Source organism: Corapipo altera, unplaced genomic scaffold (genome assembly GCF_003945725.1).
Source record: "Corapipo altera isolate COAL_440 unplaced genomic scaffold, ASM394572v1 0, whole genome shotgun sequence".
In the NCBI taxonomy this organism is placed as follows: domain Eukaryota; kingdom Metazoa; phylum Chordata; class Aves; order Passeriformes; family Pipridae; genus Corapipo; species Corapipo altera.
The window spans coordinates 5,188,577-5,211,273 of record NW_020884872.1 but is presented as its reverse complement, the minus strand read 5'-3'; the positions used below and the strand labels follow the sequence as shown (position 1 = coordinate 5,211,273).

At 41.9% G+C, this 22,697-nt stretch overlaps 1 protein-coding gene across 6 annotated transcripts in view; it reads right to left on the bottom strand.

Annotated features, from left to right (window-relative positions):
• The window catches only part of AGPAT3 (1-acylglycerol-3-phosphate O-acyltransferase 3), an 89,980-nt gene that overhangs the window by 21,336 nt on the left and 45,947 nt on the right, over positions 1-22,697 (bottom strand). For 3 of the 6 annotated variants that reach the window (XM_027635693.1, XM_027635675.1, XM_027635683.1), the window contains exon 3: positions 9,550-9,558. The exons of the other annotated variants lie outside the window; for them this stretch is intronic. The gene's annotated coding sequence lies outside the window, so the exon portion shown is untranslated. The remainder of the gene's footprint in view (positions 1-9,549; positions 9,559-22,697) is intronic. 6 annotated transcript variants of the gene reach the window in all.

Sequence of the window (22,697 nt, the reverse complement as noted above, 5' to 3'; positions counted from 1 at the left end):
GTAGATGGTAACAAATACTTTTCACCAGTCAAGTATCTGAAGGTGATGTGGACCCCATGCCTAAAAATGAAGTACCTGCCAGCTGTGAGGAATCAAACCATTTTCACTTGCCACCTGCTTATAGTATGCTGCTATTTATAAAACTGTACAGCAATTTTACTTGTGAAAGCTTGTTTTCTACCTTCGCTTCTACAAAGCAGGTACTGCCTTTCAAAGCACAGAGTGTCTAGTTTTTGCACAATTAGCATCCATTTGCATCATTAGTAATCTACCCACTTCAGAAGGACATTACAGGGGAAAAAAAACGTGTTTCAATATAGCCAATATTTTCCCTACCACAGAAAGCAAAGCAAAGTAAAGCAAGTTGAATAATGTTGAAGCTTATGATAAACAATCTAAGTTCTTCCAGTGTTTTCGGGTAGGAATGAAAGAAACATTTCTTCCACTAATAAATTACTTTCAGAACAGCTGTTTGGAAGCAAAGACTTCTGTTTAAAAAGAAACAAGTGGAACCCTCCTTCCTCCTCCCTCCCCTAAAGTGTGCAAGGCACAGTTGTCTCACACAGCCAAAACACCCGTGTTCACACATCACGTAGCCATGGTGGTTCAGTAACTTCCTAACACTGCAGTGGGTTCATTTATCTTTTCCACTGGCAAAGTTCTAATAAATACTGTCAAACATTATACACCAAGTTCTTTGCTTCTAAGATCATTCTCCTCCCCTGGTTTATTGCAAAAGCCAATTCAAACAAACAAGAAAAGAACAATTCCCTCCCAACTATTTTCTGAGACCCTACTTGCCTTCTGTACAGCCACGTGAAAGCAGCTTTGCTGATGACTGTGTCTTAATGTCAGACTATGCAATGGTTGGATTTGATCTTGGAGGCTTTTCCAACGTAAAAAATTCTGTGATTCTGCCTATCACAGTCATTAGACCAGTACTCACTGTCTCTCAATGCCCAGCTTGGCCCCTTTCAGACTAGGGCCCAAAGAGCATACAAATGGCACAAGGGAAAATTGAAATGTCAAGTATTATCCTCAAATAAAACAGTTTGGCTCTACTTCCACAGCCTCTTCATTTTGAGCAAAGTCTGGAGCACTCTGGCATTTGTCCTCACATTAAGGACACTGCGGTGCTACGGACCCAAAAGGGCACATCCCTTTTTTACATTGCAGCATGTTGCTCCTTCAGTTCTGTTACACATGGAAAACAGGATTCATCAGTCTTGCACCGGCATCCTGCCCCACGTGCTGGTCACCACAGAATCATTAAGGTTGAAAGAGACCTCCAAAATCATCGAGCCCAACATCTGACTGATCACCACCCTGTCAACTAGACCATGGTACTGAGTGCCACATCCAGTCGTTTCTTGAACACTTGCAGGGATGGTGACTTCACCACCTCCCTGGGCAGCCTGTTCCAATGTCTGACAACCCTTTCCAGGAAGAAATTCCTCCTTATGTCCAACCTGAAACTCCCCTGGCACACCTTGAGGCCATTTCCTCTTGTCCTGTGTGCAGTTGCCTGGGAGAAGAGCCTGAACCCCACCTGGCTACAACCTCCTCTCAGGGAGTTGTAGAGAGCAATAAGGTCATCCTCGAGCCTCCTTTTCTACAGACTAAACACCCCCAGCTCCCTCAGCTGCTCCTCACAGGACTCTCTAGACCCTTCCCCAGCTCCTTTGCCCTTCTCTGGACTCGGTCCAGCACCTCAGTGCCTTTCCTGAAGCTTGAGGGACCCAGAATTGGACATAGCACTCGAGGTGTGGCCTCCCCAGTGCCGAGTACAGGGGAAGGGTGGGACCCCAGAGCTGTGTGACCCCGGTTGGTGACACAGCACAGCTGCCTCATGCAGCAGCATCTGGGCTCACTGCACCCCTGTGTGTCTGGGGGCTGTGAGCCTGACCAGTCCTGCTACAGGGCAAAGAACAGCAGCCACAGCATGGCTGGTTCCTCTCCAGCATGTTCCTATCACAGTGCTTGCCCAATTGCTCCATAAAGCACACTGGTTTACTTGCACTTCCTAAAACAGACAACGACCAACTAAATTATGGGTTAGTCTTGTCCAATCCTTCCAGTTTCCATGTTGGATACAGAACCTGCAAGTCTCCTTTTGGCAATCCCTCACTTAGTTGACTTTTAAGATAATTAGTAGTTAATTCAGGAATTCTTCAGTTTTCTGCATTCCTGCCCATATAGGACAGGCCAGGCAATTTAGGGACAGGGTGACAGGCAAAAGGTGGTCAGCAGTTGTTATGTTGAATCCCATGGTCAGGTTGGGTGAGGGATAGGGTGTCGTAGGGAAATTGTGTGAACAATTTCTATTGCATTTCTGAGATTTTTGCCTTAGCATAGCTGAGTACTGATAGTAAAAATTACTGTGCCACTAAGACGGCTACAGGGCCTGAAGTTAGAACAAAGGTGGATTCATGCCAGATGCCAAGGAGGAGTTTTGGCAAAGTGAATAAGGTGTTCTCATCTCCTATGACCACCTGTTGTAGTCCAATTAACAGTGGACAGCAGAGCATGTTTTCCTTATGTAACCAATGTAGTGTGAACAAGAAGCTAAGCGTCATAAGCACTATATAATCTGTCTTTCTCCTAATAAAGATGACATTTTGCCTGATCATATTGATGTAAGAGCATCTGTCCGTGCCCTTCCACTCAATAATAGGGAAATGAGTATTTACTGGAATGAGGAGAAGCACCACTTCTGCATCTGACACATATATTGAGATCACCTAAGGGAAGTGTCTAGGAAGTAAACATCTGCCCTAGTCTAAGACAGCAAGTCTCAGTAGGATTAATTCTTTTTTTTTTTTTTTTTTTGAAGTCTACCCATATCATTTGCATAGTCAAAGACCTGCTGGTAAAATCTTATTTTCACCCTTCTTTTCCTAAAACACTCTGTAACTTCTCAACATTGACCTTTCACCACAAAACCTCCATTTCCTGTTGCAGAGCCACACTGAGAATTGTGGGCAACTTTAGGACTCTCCTGGCTCTCACATCCTCACCAAGTTCCTGCTTTTCACAGCCACACTGCCAGCCAGCACTAGGGTAAAAAACCCAGCTCAAATCAAAGATGACTTTCATTGCCTTTTAGTACTTGACCTCACAGGGCTGTTTGACTTCCATAAAGTCAGAGAACACTCCCCACAGTATTGATCACAGGATCATAGAATCATTTGGGTTGGAAGAAATCTTAAATATCATCTAGTTCCAACCCCCCTGCCATGGGTGGGGACACCTTCCACAAGACCAGGTTGCTCAGAGCCCCATCCAACCTGGCCTTGATCTCTTATATGCCCAGACGAAAAAGTTCTTAAATGCTTTGAATCCTTTGGGGCTCCCTCCTTTATTTATATATCTCTCAAGTAAAGGGAAAGGAGGCAGATATCCTGTGGTTTTCTTGGTGTGGTGGATTGACCCTGCCTGGATGTCAGGTCCACCAAGGCAGCTCCATCACTCCCCTCTTCAGCTGGACAAGGGAGAGAAAATGTAAGAAAAAGGCTCATGGGTGGAGATAAGGGCAGGGTGAGATCACCAATTACAGTCATGGGCAGAACAGATCTGACTTGGGGAAATGAGCCATTAGAAGGCAGAATGACAGAGGAGCATGATTGCATCAGCCTCATTTCATTAAGAAATCAGGTTAAAAAAAACCCTGATGCACAACATGCACATTACAGCATTCCATGAAACACAGATATTTATGAACTCAAAATTAAAAATTAAGCCATTAATCATTCTATAAGACAGCGTATCCACTTTGAACTCCAGGTTTTAATTAATTTATTGCTGTCATGTGTGTACAAGCCCTCTGAAGTTCATCATGTTTGCATGAATTTGAGCATGAAATTAGAAACTGCTCCCCTGACTGTAATATTCCAACTCAGTGAGGAATAATGTGTTTGACAACAACAAAAACTGTGGCAGCCAGTACTTACACCTCTAGTCTTTTGCCATGTAGTTTTTCTGAGCATGCTTTTGCCATTTCCCAGCTGCTTCCATTCTGCCACATTTACCTCCACTTATGAAACTAATTACAGACACCTTTTGCACTGAATGTCCTGCCCCCACTCTGACTTCTTCTATTTTATCTACCTCGTAACACTTTTGCTAGCTGAGGAATGAGTGAAATTCTCACAACACTGAATTCTACCTTTCACCATCATATTTTAAAATACTGTATTTTTCAGAAGCAGCTTTGTAACCCTCTTTGATGTCTGCCAAACTTGGCAAACCCTGTCTGTGAGGAACGTCTAATGGTATTGGCAAGTCAGAAGCAGTACGTAAAAAGCATTTTGTTGCCCATATGGAGTTTCCTCACCATTTTTCAGAATTCTACAAACTCTGCTCGTTGAAAACATACAAGGAAGATTCAAACCTATTTTTCATTCAAAGTTAGATCTATCTGTTCCATGAGCTGCTTCACGGGTATGGGAACAGATACAATCAGCAGCAGGCAGGAGAAATGAAAATGCCTCTTCTCTCAGTACACTTTCTACACTCCAAATTTCTCTGATGACCCAGCTCAGGCTACTTCTCTTTCAAAACCATAAAAACCACTAACATAAATGTCTATTCCCTCATCTCTCCCTGTGAGATCAGAAAACACAAGAATACTAAGCAGCTACTCAAGAGTTGAGGCAGAGACATGAAGGAAATATTCCAATGCTCCTCCCTAAACCTGTTTGGTAGATAAATAAAAGCCCAGATACCAGTCTGGATATTTGAGCATCCCCCAGAAGTACCACATTGCCACAGAGGCAGCAGGTTATTTTCCTGCACAATTCATGGACATGCCACACAAAAACATGTTGATCATCTTATGAGTTGTGCTCAATGCTAATTACATCAGTTACCTCTAAGAAATAATTTTTCCTTGCAGAATACACAATACTTTTGTAGCTGAAAGACAGAAGTGCAGTGGTTACCCAGCTTTTAAAAGTGAAATTATATACTCATAGCAAATAACCCTGATATAGGAAAAATATTCATGAAGAATATTATATTGCATATAAAGAATATAATATTATAATTGTCAGTAATCCACTTCCTGCACTGTATCACATCTCTTTCTGGGATGAGGAATCTGGGAGCCTGACCTCCATGATGCAGAAGTCATACAAAACCAGGAGAGAGAATATTTACCCAGGGCTTTGCCCCAGACTCCAAAAAAGCAACGTAAGGCTCATGCCCATTCTGCCATGGTGCCACTAAAAGCAGTCTCCACTCAGGCATGATTTATTTTAGAAGTTTTAGTTGAACCACTGGCAACCACAGCTGTCTAAGTAGGCTAGAAAACAGACCAACAGCAGTGAGTCAGCACAGAAAATAGGGAAATATGGTATAACAACAGCTTTGGTATCCATTTGAACAGTCTGTACTAGGGATTCTCCAGATAGGCTGTAAAATTAGAGAGCTACTCAACTGCACCCCACACAGCATTACAGACTGTCTACTACAGACCCAGCCTTTTAAACCTAAGCATGGGAGAAAGATTATCTCACACAATATAGGTCTAATTTCCCTGCACATCCAAGGCTGATTCAGAGTTCATTAAAAATCCTGCTTGTCATGAATTTTTAAAATTGAAGTGTATGGAAGAGAACCTTAAGCTAAACTGAGGTCACAAAGATGTAAATTTGTTTCAAATTACAAGAATTAGGAATACGATCTCAAAAAGAAAAAATGTTGCTGAGTTACCATCATGAAATTAGATGAGAACTTATTCCTTGACATTTTGTCAATCTTGGCTTTGAAACAGCACCACGACCAGTTTCCAGAAAAGGTCAAGAATGAAAGATTATCACCACTACCCGTCTGAAATATATGAATTATTTTGGTCTTGATCTAAAGTCCATCAAGTCATAGAACTTTCCACTAGTGTCAATAGGTTTGGCTTGGTATCTGTAGAGATTTTTTATGAGATTAGTCTGTTTCCTATTGGAACTTCAGCCTTGGGGCTGCTTTTCAAAATGTGGCACTATTGGGCTTCCTAATTTTAAAATGTGGGGCAGCTTCCTATCAAGGTACTAAAAAAAAAACCACCCCCCCAAAAAACAAACAAACAAAAAAACCCAAAAAACCAACAAAAAACCCAAACCAACAAAAAAAAAAAAACAAAAACAACCAAACAAAAAACCCCAAGATAACCACTTGTTTAACTTGTATTTCTGTAGACAGAAGAACAGAGAATATACAAACAAAGCAAAGAAAAATATTTAAACAACTCAGTGGAACCTGAAGGGGATAAAACAGCTCTCAATACTACACATCACTGCATTTGAGGGTCAGTTTTTCCTCTTCCCTGCCCTAAATGCAGTGTTACTGACATGATTAAACCTCCTCACCAGCTGTAGAGAGCACCGTGCTTATGCCACTGCTAGGTATGAAATTATATTTTTCTAACTTCTTGCTACAGTATTACAACTGAAAACACAAGCCATATTAAAATGGCTGTTTCCCAAATTTAATTTCAACCATTTCCTTTTATTGTACTTGGCACATAAAAAAAAAAAAAGGGAGAGCAAGTGAGCACAAATTTAATTCCTCCTCAGCATACACCCTTAGTTAACTCTGCCTCTATGTGAACAAATGGATTGGATAACCAAAATGAATTCTGTCTTGCTTAGAAATCTGCTGTCTGCAAGACAACCACCACAAGGAAGCAGAACTGCTTGAGGAATTTCTCTCCCTGCAAGCAGCTCTTTATTGACAAAGAAAACAATTATATTTTCATAGGGATTTTCTGTTCACAACAGGAAAACCAGAGGGATTCTGTCATGAGTAAAACTGGCCCAGGCAACCTCGATATCATGGCTGAGTATCACCAAACCTGACATCATTTTTTCCACACATTTCCAAGACATCCCAGGGTTCTGCACCAAGCTTTCCAGTGAAGGCATCCCACTGCTTCAAAACTTGGTTGTGCACGCAATTTGTTTGTATTTCAGGAAGACAAACACTGCCTTATGGTTTAGTAAACTTAGGATAGCTTCTATTAGAGTCTGTCATTTACAACTGCTTGTAGGTGTTTGCCTGCTGTTTCTCCCCTGGATGCACACGCTTGTCATCCTTCAGTCTGCTGTCTCATGCTTTTGTTTCAGTATAAACAACACAAAATTAATTTCCCCTAAAGCTATAATTACGAAAACTTAATTGCATATTAAATTTAGATTAGATAATAATTACAAATTTTGCGAGTTTGCCTCATTCCTCATAGGTAAAGATGGGTTTTGTGGGTATATGGATATTTACAGGTACTTGTGAGAGCCCTTGTAGAATTCAGCCTTAATAAACCTTGTGCTAAACTTGAATATTATCAATTACAAAGGTTTACCCAACTGCAAGTTTTGAGCTCATGTTCTTTCTCTTACCTGCTTGCTACCAAGAGTGAAAAAAAGCCACCCTGTAACTTATCTTGCTCTACAAAGCATACAGTTGGCCTAATTTTGAAAACCAAAGGCAGGTAGACACACATTACTCCTGGTTTCATCTTTAGTGGAAAGCACAGAGAGACATGAGCCATCAACCCAGGGCAAGAGGAATCCAGACTCCCACCAGCCTGTTGGCACAACAAGACATAGCAGGAACAGGCCTGGCTCTTAGATGCAGTGGGAGAAGATAAGCAAGACTGCAATTTAAAATAATAATAATAAAAAAAAGATAAAACCAGGGGAAAATACCAGCTCACTGCAAGACATTTACACTGAAGCACACGAGCTGGAACACTGTCATGTTCTGTATATTTTAAGAAATAAATAGGAACAATTATCAGGTTTTGCAAATTCCTTGTGGCTCCAGACAGACAGCTAAGCGTGACTCACTCAGACATGATTGTCAAACACCTTCTGCCAGACTTGTTCCTTCTCTCAGGAGTTTTTAAACCTTCTCCTGGCCCTTTCTGTTTGTTTGGGGGCAGCTATTCTCTCCCCCTTGCCACTTTAGATAAAACTGCCCCAAGGGAGAAGCAGGATGCTAATCCTTGCCAGCTCCCCGGTTCCCTATTCCTTCCCTCACGTTATACTCTCCTCTTTCTGTCACACACACCAACAGTTCCCCAGGCCTGTGCAAGAGTCCTGCTGGGTGCCACAGCGGATCTGTTCCATTCAATCACTGTGCACAGCATTACAGGCACTGCCTGCCCATCTGGTGTTCAGTTTGTATGTCAACCCAGACTTTCTGAAAAACACTGTCAAACTTCCAGCTCACACAGGCTCTGAGAGCTAAAGCAGCCTGGGAGAAGCTGTTGGAGAACTCGGCAGGTCTAACAGGTCTGCTCCAGTTCTTGAAAGGACAGACAAACATTTTCTGTCCTGCCAACTGCTCTCTGCAATTTCACTCCCAGTGCAGCAGCAGGGTGTGCTGCCCAGTTTCCAGGGAGGCAGATGCTGCACAATACTGGGATGCAGTACCTGCCAAGCAGTATTGGGATGCTCTTGCTGTTAAACGCTCCCTTTCTTTTTACAGACAGGTTCACTCATCAGTGATATCTAAGAAAGGACTTCACAGAATGGTTTGGATTGGAAGGGACCTTACACATCATCAAGTTCCAACCCCCCTGCCATGGGCAGGGACACCTTTCAGTAGACCAGGGTGCTCAGAGCTCCATCCAGCCTGGCCTTGAACACTTCCTGGGGTGGGGCAGCCACAGCTTCTCTGGGCAACCTGTGCCAGTGCCTCACCACCCTCACAGGGAAGAATTTCTTCCGTGTATCAAACCTGTTTGAAGCCATTCCCCCTGTCCTGTCACCATAGTTCCCGATGAAGAGTCTCCGTCTGGCTTCCTTGCAGGCCCCTTCAGAGACTGGAGGGTGTTCCACACAACCTTCTCTTCTCCAGGCTGAACAGCCACAACTTTCTCAGCCTGTCTTCATAGGGGAACTGCTCCAGTCCTCTTACAATTCTGTGGCCTCCTCTGGACTTGCTCCAACAGTTCCATGCCCTTCTTATTTTGGGGTACCAGAACTGTACGCTGTATTCCAGGTGAAATTCTTGGTTGGGGAACCAAGCAGAAGACCTTTAGCGAACACAGTACACTCGTTTACCCCTGTACAAAAGGGAAGGGATATTTGGGAGAGCCAAGAGCCATCTGGAGCTCACTGTGCAGCCCAGCAGCAGCTCACACATCGCTGAACTTCTGCACTTGCAGTGACCAAAATCGCCACCAGCGCCACAAGACATTTAAGCAGCTTTGAATGTTCATCATGAAAAACAGGCCAACAAACCTCTTATAGCCACAGTATCTGCATGCTTCTTACTTACTCCCAAAGTTACGCCCCAGGCATGGGAAATCCTTTCCTCAATGACAACACACAGACTTAGGACACTGCAGATGTAAAACACATCTCCACAGGTACCTGTTCATTGTCCACTTGCTCATGCTCTCTGCTGCTCATGACTGACCAGTTTGTGTGCAACACCACCCTGGTGTGGCTTTAAGGTTTCTGGGTCTCAGCTGGCCCAAGTGGGAGATGGAAAGAGTGGGGCAACAGTGTACAGCCTACAGCTGTCCAGCAAGATCTGTTCTGATAGCCCCACCACCACCTCCTCTTTAAACCTCGGGAGATACTGAGAGATGTCCCTCTCTCATGGAAAGGACATAAATTACTTCTCCACTACTCAACAGCGAGATTAAGTGGCTGAAAATACAGATGCCCACTCCTGCAGCCAGGGTTGGGAAAATCTCCATTTTCCCTGGGACAGAGGACCCCAGACCTTTGGGTGAGGGAGCAGGAAGCAACAGGATTCTCCCTGGAAGGAGAAGGATGGAGGGGATGACCAATTTTAGCCAGGTTTAGTGCTCACAATGTGAATGCTCTGGAGGTCTTATAGATCCAGCGGGTAGCACCATAACGACACCTCAAACAGTGCTCCTCAGCTGACAGCAGGTCTCACTACAGCAGGGTAGAATTCCACATAGGTTTGGATTTGAAAATCACTTTACTTATACACACACACACAGACACATATACACACGGATATAAAAACATGCACAGGTCATATCAGCAATCTCCAGGCTAACAGTCATAGGCCCAAAGGAATTTCATTTTAACTCTGTAGTTATGCTGGTATTTGGAGAGAAATGGTCCATAGAAAATCAGCATTGAATCAGAGAAAGAGTGGGAAGTGGAAACCAGGAGAACATGGATTTCATGACTCACAAATAATGCCAAAAGGCTAGGCTGGCCATAATCAATGCTCTTCTCAAATCAGCTCATTTATTCCCCCATCAGCAGTTTAAACACCTATGCAAGTTCTACACAGTATCAGCAATACCACAAATATGTGATAAAATTTACGTTTGGACAGATGCATCAATGTTTCTTTTTTTTCAGGCAACGTGGTGAGAACACCAAATCTCTTCTCTTTCCACAAAAGGGACTGATGCCAGATGACTTTTTCCCATTAAGTCAAGGCATAGATTAGCCTTTACAGAGTAATAATAAGTTAAAATGAACATTTTATATAGACTTCCTTCAAAAAGGACAGACAGAGGGAAGTCAGCCCCACACTCATCCTTATAACCTCCCCCTCCACATCACGTGAAGGTTGGCAAACCCAACAATATAAGCAGGTATTGCGAGTCATAAATACAACACAGGATTTTAGTTTGATTTCAAAAAAACACCACCAGGCATTAAAAAAGTGAAACATACTCTAGCTACTTAAAGTGATGAGAGGACTGAGACCCAAACTTACAAACATGTTATTCATCACAGAAATAGTTGAAGCTGTAAGTTACCTTCTCATAAAGCTGAAAAAAGGGCACTTTTACTATTTTGAAAAGCTCGGGACTTTTGCACCACCTGACCTAAAATCATGTCAAGATTTAATCCCCAGGAAACCACACTCTGCATCTATTATTTTCAATCTTCCTCATGGAGCAAGTGCTGATACTGACATTTTTCCCCTCAAATGTAAGCATTTTCAGTTCCTCTTGGAAAAAAAGACTTTTTGCCTTAATTACTTCTGGTTTTGACACAGCCAGCAGGTGTAGTGAGTATTTTCTTCATTTCAACTAGTTCATTCAAAGTTGAAAACTCAGCTGGGAGTTGAAAAAGGAAAGAGCCTCTTGCAATCTCTGAGTAAAAAACAGGTGGGAGAAAATGAGGTCTCTGAATTTTAAACTGGGCCAGACTTTCCCTGGCACTTGTGTCTTGGTTTTTTCCCTTAGAGTATAATTCTGTTCTTAAAGTGAAGACATTCTGGCTGTGGCTACTCTCTTTAGTGAGAAGGATACTGTTAAGAGTGAATTTTCAGAGTAATTCAATATCCTTCCAAAGCCTTTCATTCTTTATGAAGTTATTATGACAGGTAGTTTGCCTGCACAGGTGAAAATGCATTTTTGTGAATACAAAAACCTGAAGCTACTACAGTTACAACTGGCACCATAAAACAGGATTTGGTCAGATTCATGTCTAGACACCAATAGTAACACTTTTTAAGCATTAAATGAACACTACGGGGAAAATACTAAAAAATATTTTAAAAGTAACATGCTTAGATAGGAAGTCATCACCTTGACTCCTACTTTCCAACTTGAGATTAACATTTGCTTAGTATCTGGTAATTAGGTCTCTCATTAGGTCCCAAATTCTAAAGTTTAATCAGGTTAAAAAAAATTATTTGTTTATAAAAGAACTGAACATGTTACAATATAACTATTTCAGGGAGAAATTTTGAGTATTTCTGTTTTTTCATGCAGGGATTTACAATTTCACAGTAGATTTGCTGAAGCATCCTTTCCTGAATCACCTACTCCGATTTGTACAATTCCCAAGGTGTAAAAAATTTCAGAGTGCCTTCACCCTCCTTGAAGAGAATTTCACTGACAGCAAGGGGCCAGAGCACTGGCAAGCTAGCAGCTAGTTGAAGTGGCAAATAACAAATAACTTGCCACAGTGACTTCTTTAAAATATTAGGACTTTTTTTTCTACATAGCCTAAATAAATTTCACTAACATCAACAATCTCTTCAGGGGGAAAACCAGGAAGAGTTTAAAGAAGTACAAGTTAAATATTGTATAAAAAAAGGCACCATTTGGAAGACGTTGCATGTTTCCAGATGAGTGAATGGTTTCCCCAATGACAAAGTGCTGCTTCCAGGTGTCACTCCCCTGAATAGAGGAGCAACTTCCAAAGTGAGCCTTTCAACTGCAAGACAGAAAACCTGACGCATGGCACTGTCACTCCTGAGGTCAAGGGTAAGTTCAATCCAAGAAGTGCACAGGGAGAGCACAAACCTCCTCAAAACAGCAGCTCCCTCACATTCCTATGGAGCCAAGGGAGGGGAGGATGCCCAAACCTGTTTAAGAAGTGCTCAGGTAGCTAAGAGAAAGGGGAAGGTATCAGCCTTGAAATGCAGACAGCTGAAGAGCTGAGAGGCTGAGGATGAGTACAGGAAGAGAGGAGCACAGACACCACCACCAGACCACCATCCCCCTAAATCCACAACATGAACAAGTAGTCCATCCATCACTCTCCACCTCCATGCCAGTATATTTAGCATGTTATTTCCCTCCCCTCACTACATGCAACTACAGGAGTTATTTATACGCCAGAAGAAATCCTCATCACTTTAATTCTCCACCACCACTTGCTGAATCCACAGAGTAAAATGACAATCTGCTGTTCTGACACCGATCTTACAGCTACCTACTACCATGCCACACAGTTAACATCTCTGCTACAACACTTGGACTTAGTTGGACAGGAGGAGCTTACTAATTGCCAGAAAAAAAAAAAACCACCTCTCTAAACTGGGTTGTTTCCTAACACGCTGGGCACAGAAGGAAGCTGCATCCATAAACACACACACACACGTCACGCTGGTGCAGCTCTGCTCAGCTCTGCCCTGTACATCAGCTTCCTTCCACCAGACCTGCTCCCAGCGGACGAGCAAAGCAATCACTGGCCAATCAAAAAATTTCTCAGACGTATCAAGAGGGCAGTAAACCTAAAATATCTGTGACTTGTCTCGTCTCCTTCTCCACGAAAACATCTATTTTCAGACGCGTAGCTTCTATAACGGATCTCTCGAGAACAAAGGTTTTGTTTTTAATTCTCCCCTCGCCATGGCAATACATGTACCAAGCAGAAAGATGGTCTACTTAGTAAAGTGCACTTGATGCTATTTTTGAACTCAAGATACAAAATAGTGTCCTAATGGTTTGCAAGTTTCATTTTTACAGTACTTTCACAAGAACTGAAATACCCATCAATTTTCTGACTTTGCAAGCCACTTCCTCCATTGTGTTTTCTGCTGAAGAAGTTTTGAACAAGAGCTATTATACTTTAAGAATGACATTTTTTATCCCAACATTTCACTTCATACCATCATTTCCAGTTAGTTTTCTCTGCAAAGCTTTTCCCTCTCATCTGCGTTAATGAATTCTTGATATCTACACTCTGATGGCATTTTTGTCATCCTACCTGCTCCCATATACACAGCCAGTTAGTCTCCTCAACCCTTCCCCGGATGACAGCTCCTGTGAGCACTTTACAATCTTTGCTTTCTCAAATTATTGCTTTCAGCATCTCGTTTTATAAATAAATGGGGCTGTGTGAAAGCAAACAGAATACGTATGTGAGAGTGATGTGAGAGAAATCATCTTTGAACGATCACCAGTGAACATATATTTGACTATAGGACAAGCAGAAGGGGAATGGCTCCAGTTGTTGATGGCATCTGTTTGCCTGGCAGACTCCTAAAGCAGGATGAGAGATCAGCACTTCACACAGACAAGGCCAAAGTGGGGACACCTGCATATGGCTCGATTCTCTCCTTTCCAGGCAAAAAGGCCACCAACAAAGAAAATCCACAGGCTGCTTCCAGATTTACTTCAGTTTCAAGGCTACCAAACTTCAGATGTTCGCTTTGCATTGTCAACTGGCCTCTCCCAAGCAGCCAACTCTGGAAAAAGTGACCTACCACTCACCTTTGTACACGGACTAAAAAGGTGGCATCTCTTTCACAGAATATTGGATATGTATGAACTGGACAAAGCCCTGAGCAAACCAATGTATTTCTGAAATATTCCCAGCTGAAAATTGCCTCAGACTCAAATGTCATGGCTCCAGAGGTCCCACCCAACTATATTCTTCCATGTATTTTATTTTAATAAGGAATGCTTGTAAAATTACAACCCCACAATCGAAATCTCCATAGAATCGTGAGATCTCATATTAGACCTGAGAAACCATTCTGAGACCTCTTTCTTCCCTGAAATGTCATCAATGAGCTCTACAGGAAGGCAGGCACCGCACATCCAGCAACGGTAATTAAGTCCAAACTGCCTGAGTTTTCACTCCACTTCCCAGGTGGCTTTTGCAGCCTGCAGTGAGCTTTATGTTGCCATGGCCACTCTTACAAGCATTTCACCCCTCCTTTAAAACTAATGACATCACAGCTGCAGTACAGACACACCCATCAGGTAACTCAGCCACAGATTGATTCATTTTTATCTCTACCAGCTGTGCAGATCTAAGATGTGATTAGAAACAAGTTCATCCTTCTTAAGACAGTTTAAGTATTACTTAGAGCATTTGTTTCACTCCACTTAATCTCTTTGCTACCAGTAAAAATGATTGGTCTCTCCCATGGTCTCAGAGTGCTAAGTCACATCCCTCTCATATCACAGTCTGACATCATTTGTTTGCAAAGGGCAACCGAATCAGCCACCAGGGAACTGTGCTGTTGCACATCCTCAGTGAAACGGGAACAGAGCTGCCTTCTCTGGACCAGAGCTCTGTGGCAGAGCAACCACTGCCCAGGGATTGATCAGCAAGGTCCCTGGGGTTAACTTGGGTTGTGTTCAAGAGCAAAACACATTCTGTGTGGTGTTGACAGCTGCTCTTTCAGTCTTTCCTCCAGCCCTCAATATCTCATGTTTTCCCTAAGCTCCAACTCAGACCCATATATAGGAATCTGTTTAGTTCGTGCATAACAATTGCTCTGGTTGCAGAGAGGAGCTTAAGTAGCTTACAGAGCTGCCTGCCAAAGAAAGGAATTTAGCATGTAGTTCCAAAAGCCTAGTTCCATACAAACTTGGATTTCAGTGTTGACATACACTTTTACATGCTCACATTCATGTAGAGATGTGCATATCAAAGAACACTCAACTTTGCCTTCATAACATTTCCCTAGGATGCAGTTCTTATCAGCTCCTTTCTCTTCTCCCTGGCTACTTCCATGAAACTGGTAGGATTCCAGCTGTTTTGGAGACACCCTCATGGATACCTACCAGCCAAGTGTGGCTGGAAACTCCTCAATGTGTTCAAACACATCACTGGGGAGAGAGAGACAGAGAAATGTATTTGAACAGGACAACACTAATTTTATTTCCATAGCAAAGCAGGCTGAAAATCTGCCAAGCTCAATCTCTTCAGGTCATCAAATTCAAACACACAGCAGTGCTATGTTAGCCTGGATAAACTCATGGTTTATGGACATGGGCACAGTCACAAAATCCTTTGGGTAACAAGTTTTTAGACTGTCAAGACTTTACATGTTTTTCCACAAGCAGCAGCCACAGCACAGAAACAATCCCCGTGAAAATCCACATTGAGAACACTGCTCAGAGCTTCAGCTTCCCTGCAAGACTCCTGATTTAATGGAATACTCTACGCTCTTAAAATTGTGTGGTTTGGTGCTACGGGTGTGTTGGGAAGACATAGGCTGTTTTAATCTCTACCACTTATCTCATAGACAACTACTCAGTCAATGTAGGACACCTATCTTCTCAGTGCTTCTGCTTAAGCTGCCTAAATAAAGCAGCAGAGCACACAGTGGTTTTTACACAAACATGGTGACATTTCAAGCGCTGCAGCCCCTAGATTATGGGCACATTATCCACAGATAGCACATAGCACAAACCAAGCCCTAATTTGACAGGAACAGAGCTCAAACCCCACATTTCACCAGTTTATAGTTTACACTGCAGCATTTCCCAGAGCAAACCATCTCCTGAGCCAGCAGCACGGAAACAATCTGCCCTCGCTGCCTGCAAATCACCCCTTCAGCACCTACATATTAGAAACTTCCAGGTTATTGTGCCTAAAATAACAGGCAACACATTCAGTCCAAAGATACAGTGATGAGAATTGCTAATGAAATCCAAGTGAAGGTGAAGATAGACATCATTAGAGATCACGTGCTAAACTACTGCTTTGAACACCTGAAACAGAGAGCAAAGCACAATTGCAGTCAATAAGCAAATAAAATAAATGGGCAGTGAAATTATGCAGCTCATTAAAACTGCAAGTCTAGCATAGGCCTCCCCTCTCAAAAAAACTGCTAAACTGCTGCTAAACTGCTGCAGCACAAAATACAACAGCAGCCAAAGCTTTGTGATCTGAATTATTTTTCTCTTAGAGTGCATTAATGAAATCAAAACATTCATGGCAAGTTCAGGCATTTGGGCACATCACTCAAGCTACAAGGCAGCTCTAGGAACAGTAAAATTACTGTGTTATATTACTTTTACTTCTAATACAAAGTACACCAATTAATCAAACTAAATACACATTAGTATTTCAGGTTCCTTTGGTGGCCAAAAGCTGAAACAGAGTGCAGATTTGGCAGTAGGGGGAAAAGAAAGGGAAAACATTTTGTTTCAAATATTTTGTAGCTTGGAACGGGTCAATTAAAAACCACAAAAAACAGAGCAAAAGATTCTTATGAGTTTATCCTATATATTAAGTGATGTCAAACCTACACAGAATGATAAGTCCGTTATTTATGTGCTAAACATTTTTGTTGATTGGTGAAAAAGGACAATTATTTTAGGGTCTCTTGTTGTGAGGAGACTTTACCAAACCAACTCCCTGAAGTGGTAATGACTGAGCAAAGAAGGAAATGTGATGTCTTATGTCCTTATAATTTCTGTGTAGTTTAGTCTTGCATTACTGGATTGCTGCAGTGCATCTTGTGAGGAATTCACATCTAGTATCAGAAGAAATTGTGTGAGGAGAAGTGGCTGGGAAATGGATGAGCCCTCTGGACTGTGCCCTATACAGCTGTCTGTAACTTTAGGAAGCTGTGGTAGTCCCTCCCTCATCCTTCACTGCTGACTGAGCACCACCCTTCACATATCTAAGCAATGCCTTTTTATCTTTTTCCCAGCCCCAAGCCTGCCAGGTGCCACACAAATCCCAGAGGAACAAAGACAATTCTCTACTTCCTTAGATGAATTCCTTAGAGAGTACAAACTAAGTCTAGCCCAGAAAGCGACCAAAATATGTCCTGTCCAGCAAGCTAATAAGGGTGCTCCAACCTAGGAGAAGCAAAAGATCAGATGGAATTACAGAAAAAAAAAAAAAAAGAGTTAATCTCTCAATATGCAAAGTTGATTCCCTGATGAACTGGTGATCTCTGATTTTAATCACCCCAGATCTGTCTGAGGATATTCTAAGGGAATTGCAGTAGCCAAACTAACACATTTAAGAAGAAAAAAAAAAAATTAGTGTTTCTAGTTACTTCCTACAGGGCAGACTTATGTTAAAAAATTAATAAACTAAAATATTTATCAAAGTCATCTTTCTTCAAGCATCAACAAATTAAAGAGTTAAAAATACCCAAACCAACAAAGACAAAAAGGCACTTGGAGGTACTCACACTAAGCCTCATCTATATCTAATCAAAGAGGCTTGAATGAGCTTTCTTTTCACTAGCAAATAGATGATGTCATTAATTTTCTACTGAACCTTGAGGTTGTCGAAGAAGAGGATCTGACCTAATACCAGCTAATTCCTGCTGTGTGCAGAATTGTAATCTCTCCTGCAAACCAGATCTGACCTGGATTCAAGTCAAGAATTTGAAGAGTGAACAAAATAGGGAGAAAAAAAAAAGAATCACAAGAGAGATGTACATGCTATGCCCTATGCATAACAGGGACACAAATTTATATTTGCACCAGTACAAAATTGTAACTGATATCAGATGCACACAGTCCACTCCACTATTGATTCAAGACATGCAGAATTAATTAAAAACTACACTGTGTTCATGTATATAATTACCACATGTACTTTCTTTGGCAGGAAAACTTTAATGTCCTTAAGCTTTAGATTTCCTGATTTTTAACATTAAAACTGTAAAGTCACTTACATATGTCCTTGTTTTTTGAACATTTGGAGGACGACAGAGGCTGGTAATCACACACATTTTTAATTTGAACTGCCACACTGTATAGCTGCAAGTTTACATATCCTCAGAGAATCACTGTAAAGCTTAAATGTAAATGAACTCATTAATATTAGAAAAGTGTGCATAAACACACAGAGAGGATCGTGGGCTTGTAAACAGCACAGGCAAAACTGCCTGGAGGAAGTACTTGGCCAAAAAAAAGCCAAGATGATCACCCCACAGATATTAATTTGTTTGTGTCTTAAACACTTTATAAAAGAAACAAACTCACATGCTGTGCTGAAAACTTGTTCATAGCAATGTCACACCCCCTGGAAAGTTTTCCAGTCATAGTCATATTAATTCCAACTCCAGCAGGCTTTTCCTTTTACAGTTGAAGTGACACGTATTTTTTCACTAAAACTAGTCAACACGTTGCACTTGGGTTTCTGAAAGCTGCTGTTTGCTCCAGACGCAGCTCTGAAAAGCTTCTTCTTTTGGCTGTAAGCCTTGGCCATATGTGGAGACACAGGGAAACAATGGCAGCCCAGAAATGTAGGGCAGCCCAGCTCTGCTCCTGCCATTCCCAAACCCAGGCAGGCCCATGGCTATGTGGTTTTCCAGCATGGCCAGTCAACCCAGGTACGTGCGGGCTCCTGGCTCCTCTGCTCCACGTCACCACCCTCCCAGGCCCCAGCTCACCCCCAAGGGGCTGAGTGGAAAAAACTGTGCAAATCTTAATTTCCACCTGCTTGAAAATGCTCCTTTTGAAGGGAAGACACATATGTCCTGCAAATACCCTGATACATTGTGAGCCTGACGCAGCCCGATTTCCAAGTTACGTGCCAAGAGACAGCTACAAGAACTCTAAGCAAGAGCATGAAATAAGAGTGAAAGAACCTTGTAAAGGCTCTCAGAACAAACTGGAAAGACACAATCACCATCTTACCTTAGGTGGCATCCTTAGCCACCACCCTCTCAGCTGAGTAAAAACACACAAAAACTCAAAAAACAGAAAACCCGAGTTCCATAATAAACAATAAGGGCACCAGCACAAAACAGGAAAGGTATTTACCCCAACCACCTTGATTAGTAAGTACATCAGTCTTCCAGAGCGCTTTTAAAGGACTACTACTCTCCAGCTCACCCCAACGAAGCACTTTAAAGGACGAGCCGCAGTCGCAGTACAAAAATCCAACTTACCAGTACAAGTAATAGGCTAAAGCCAGGAAAATGAGCGTAGCACAAATTCCAGCTAACAAGCATAAACTCGACTGGTTCACCAACATCTTCCCAATTTGTTATTGATTAATAAAAAAAACAAAAAAAAAAAAAGAGGAGAAATGGAACGGCAAAAACGGACGATGCGAGTCTTGACTGGGAAAGCAAATCAGTCTTGACATGGAGGAGGGATTATGGTGACAAAAGCACATCAAGGTAAATCTGGAAGTGCTTCACAGCTACTAAAACTGCCTGCTCAGCAGCAGGAAAAAAAGCTGGGTGTCCTCTCCATTATGTGGCTTTGTAAAATACTGAACTAAAAAGCCCCTCTTACCTCAAGAACAAGGGTATGAACGGGGCAGAAGCGGACTAATATTTAAAATAGGTAATACTTTGCAATAAATATTACAGTCAGGTGGTGTTGCTGACAAACCAGGCTTTTGCTCTAATCCAATAAGCTTCTTACAGCAAATTACCAGGCTACAATGGACTGGATTCGCTGGCGTGGTGATGTACGTGTGCTCAGCGCTGTCACTTGACACATTTTTTTTTTATGGGTTTGTTTGGGTTTTTTGTTTTGTTTTGTTTTGTTTTAGAGAGCTGACAAAAGACTTCAACAAAAATCTGGATTTTGGCAAAAAGGAACTTCCCACCCCACCAAAGCCTTTCTCTTCTCCACGAAGAGTGAACAGAAGGCTCGTGAGAACATCAGTGCAGAGAAAAGGTTTGGTTTGCACCCAGAGTGCAGCCCTGGCAGGGCGGCAGGACTGCTCACCTTCACAGCACGATGAAGAGATATCTTTGAACTGCACAGACTAAAGAAAGGGACTCTGCAGCCAGCTGAGGGGGACTTGGGATTCCACTGCCCTTCCCCTTTCTCTACAAGTCTCGCAGGAGAGCTCTACCCATCTGAAGACAACGGTGTTTTCTCTCTCCTCTCCCTGCTCCAGAATCAGGGCTTTTGGAAGGCCTGAGCCACAGCAGGCACAGTCCAGCAGCCTGGATAACAAAAAGGAGATATCAGAGCCCAGGGAGGAAAGAAACGAGGTGGCAGCAGTTACACCCCACACAGGCAGCAGGAACACGGTGCTGCTGGTGTGATTAGGGCCCTTATGGCTGTTCTGCACCATAACCTGGACAGTCCAGATAAAGAGACACTTAAGGCCACGTCCACATAGGGAGAAGAGTTGGACTAAAGAGTGATTCCCGTTCACCTACCATTACACCAACACAGCCCTCCATGAAGACACAGTTTTCACTGGCATAGCTCACCTGGTCAGAGTTAGGCCTCTAAAAAGATGGGAAGAAACAAAAATCCAACCAAAATCTAGCTTAAATGCCAAAGAAAAATTAGAGTGGTAGCCACAGCCCCTGACACTCCCATTTTCTGACCAAACTTAAGCAGCAGCACTAAAGAAAGCCAAGGCATGTTATTAGCCCTTCTTAAACCCCTGGCTGTCCTAGAAGTGGAGTCACATAGATTTTTTGGAGTTTTCAATAAAGTTCAAAGAGGCAGGACAAAAACACTTAGGACACAATAAGTAGGAAAATTTTATAATCAAAAAAACAAACATACTTGGAACTACTTGCCCAAAAAAGGAAATTTTGCAGGCCATGAATTTTAAAGTCACAGCCAAATAGGAGCTTTTATCCAGTTCAGCAGAGCTGAGTGGAAGAAGAATGTACCTCTGAGTTTAAAAGCACACACAATAAATACAACATACTTCATAAAGTGTGGTGAATAGGGTCCAGTGGAATCCAGCTTCTCAACAAGGACAGAAGCATCACAGCATTAGTGAAATAAAGGAAAATTTTGAGTGCTCTCTATGTACCAAGTCAATAGGTCTCCTGCCCCTCTTATATCCTGTATGAAGTCCAGGTCTATTGTAAAACCTTTTTTCAACCTCATCTACAACTCAACCACATTTCTCAAGTGACTACACAGATAAAAGACTTACTTCTATCTACATCTTTGTCAGTGAAGGAAATAGCTTGCAACTAAATTCCTTGGAAATAAGAATAACCAGTTTCTGTGGGCTCCAAAGGAATTTTTATTGATTGTGTTCCCCAATCTCATTTTGAGATTGCTCACACTGTTTCTGTTCTCAATTGCAGAAATGACTATATTAAATTACATTAAAATAAAGCCCAAAGCCCAAGAGACAATCTCAAACATAGTTCAAAGATGACAGGAGGGTTTCAGACATGCAGAGTCACTAAATTGGCACTTGCAATGTTTTTGTAGGTGAAGCTCAACCACCAGTTTCCAGGACTGCTGATCAATACTTTTCAAATGCACAACATTCATTACAGAAAATGCACATAATGGATTATGACTGGGCACAGGACAGCCTCAGGATTTTGTAAATGAAAACAAAAACAAAAGTAGCAATTATCAAGAGGTCTTATTTGGAAAAAAATATTAATTAAGATATTGCGATAATTGCCTGTATTTGGACCAAGGCTCATTTGGTATTTCTATTGTTAAAGCAACTCTAAAATTATAGTGCTGGTATTCAAAAAGTGATTCTATAATACCAGCCCTTACATAACAAACAGAAAAGGAGTTATCTAACAGAAGCCCTATTAGTACAAAATTATTTGAGTAATAGGCTCTTGCAATGTATAAAATAGATCAATGTTATGTAATTACAAAATGTTGCCAATCTTAGTCTCTGATGATTAAGAAAAATCTCAGTAGTGTCTACTCATCTCTAAGACTACACAAAATGCTCCTCTTCACTCCAGGTGATTGAATTTTCAAGAGAAATGAGAATTCATCCTTTATATTCAGATAAAAATAAACTACAAATGAAACTTCAGGACTGTAAGTGCATCTACACACCCAGCTGTGACACTCAGGGGCCCAACTCCTAGAGAGATTGGGTGAATCTGGAAAATTACACAGGTCCCTTACTTGTTAAAAACAGGGATGCAAAATAAAGGATAAACAAAATGTCTCACCTGCGAATCATCTGAGATGAGAGGTATAAGAAGAATGATATATTTTGCTTTCTGGACAGAAAATTATGCAGAAAAAAACCCAATCCTCAAACAAAAGACACAGAGAGAGCCAGCCAGGAGACATCTGTCTGCATGCAAATGTGCTGTGGCTGAACGAGGAGAAGCCTCTGACTGCTGCTACGAGAAGTCTCCGCAAACATCGCATTCATGCCTGTGAGCCCATACCCAAGTTCAAAGCTTTCCTTTGAAGTACTGAATACTAATTGGGAAGAAATGGAAAGTCTGTCTTTCAAGAGGTGCTGAGCTGCTTTAAATTTCAGGTATAAAACACTACCTTCTGCAGAAGAGCAGCAAGGTGATTTGCTCTGTGATTACAT